At 36.6% G+C, this 1,567-nt stretch overlaps 1 long non-coding RNA gene across 1 annotated transcript; it reads left to right on the top strand.

Moving 5' to 3' along the window:
* Positions 1–412: 412 nt before the first annotated feature.
* On the top strand, positions 413–1,276 carry LOC136816291 (uncharacterized). The gene is made up of 2 exons (XR_010847907.1): positions 413–592; positions 800–1,276. It is a non-coding gene; the product is annotated as an uncharacterized lncRNA (long non-coding RNA).
* The last annotated feature ends 291 nt before the right edge of the window (positions 1,277–1,567 follow it).

Here is a 1,567-nt window from a genome sequence, read left to right as displayed (position 1 = left end):
TTTCGCATGTACTTTTTTTTAGAGAATTGAGGATTTTAAAAAATTCGCTGCGAAGCAGCCTCTTTTTCACTAGATTTCACCAATTTCTTTAGTTTTAACGGATTTTCAATTTATAGCAAGAACTAAGTTTTGCGAAAAGGGCCAAAACTCATGAAAATTACGAATTTACCATTTTCATCGACCTCTAACGTTAGAGGTCGATGCCATTTTCAATTACTCCACGCGAAGTTAGAGGTCGATGCCATTTTCAATTACCAAGCGAAGTTTGAATCCACCTAAAGCGGCAGATACGTAAGGTATTTGAGTACAGAATTTCACCGGTTTGGGGACTGTAAAGATCTTCTAACGCCACATGATGGACATTTAAAAATGTTAGAAAGGTTTTTGAAACGCTGTTGTGGTCAAACTGTTTCATATTTGATCGGTATTAAGATGTGGTTTTGCCAGTTGAAGATTAAAATAATTTGAATATATTGCTTTTCTTTCTAGATATTCCAAATGGACTTGCCGAATAATGGTACAGCTATCAAGTATCCCGGATCGAGAAGTCAACGCATCGTCATATTGCACATACAACATTAATTAGGAAAAGGTATTTCGTTCTCGAATGTTTCACCTGATTTTATCGTCATCCTTTATACCATTTTAATATGTATCTTTTCTTCTAGTAAAATAATTTTGTCATACACCCCTATTTAAGGTCGTTGACTTCTATCTAAAGATAAGCTCAATAATCTAATGAAGCCCTGAATATACCGCAAAATTAGTTTCATGACAATTTTTTCGTTGCCTTTTATAGGGACCACTGGGTGAACCGATAATCGAGATCGTTCTCAGGTAGAAATGACTCTTAATTGTCAACTTGACTAAAACACTACAGAAAAATCACCATCGAAGCGCGAAGAACTATGCACCCGATTGTATCCACGGAGATTATATATACAAATTCTTTTATTACACCCCTATATCAGTGACCCGGTCAGCTCCACTCAATGATGAATTACCCGGTGAAAGAAATTGCATAGAACCCAAATCAAAGATCTTATTTATGGTCTTACCGTCTTACCCCGGTCAATCTCAGTTTTTTTAAGAATTCTTGAATATTAGTTGAAAGTCAATTTTTCCCTACCAGAGGAAGTTAAAGGTTATCACTTAGTGAGCTTTGGAGATCCTATATTAAGACCCGGTGGGTTTCAAAACTTCACTGGGTCAATGAGAAAGGGGTGTTCTATTATATATGAAATATAGAAAATGTACGTCTATGCGTGTTAGTAAATGTCCCGGGACAATGTATATCATCCGTTTATGAATTGGGGAGAGAAAAACTCCATATTGAGTAATTAAGTCATTCTGAGGGGCTCAGATAGCCGATAGAACTTTCCAAAGGGGATAAACTTGAAAAATTTGGGGGGAATGATGAAAATTTCGAAGAGTTAACAAAAGTACACGCCGTCGCAATTTTTCCCTGACCATTTAAAACCCCAAATTTTCTTCCCCGTTAAGATATTTTGCAATAGAAATTTCCCGCTGTAGGTCCCCACCGGGTTCTGTGATACAAGAGTGTTGT

Source organism: Clytia hemisphaerica, unplaced genomic scaffold (assembly GCF_902728285.1).
Source record: "Clytia hemisphaerica strain Z4C2 unplaced genomic scaffold, Clytia hemisphaerica genome assembly, whole genome shotgun sequence".
NCBI classification, from domain to species: Eukaryota; Metazoa; Cnidaria; class Hydrozoa; order Leptothecata; family Clytiidae; genus Clytia; species Clytia hemisphaerica.
This window is presented reverse-complemented; position numbering and strand designations above follow the sequence as displayed.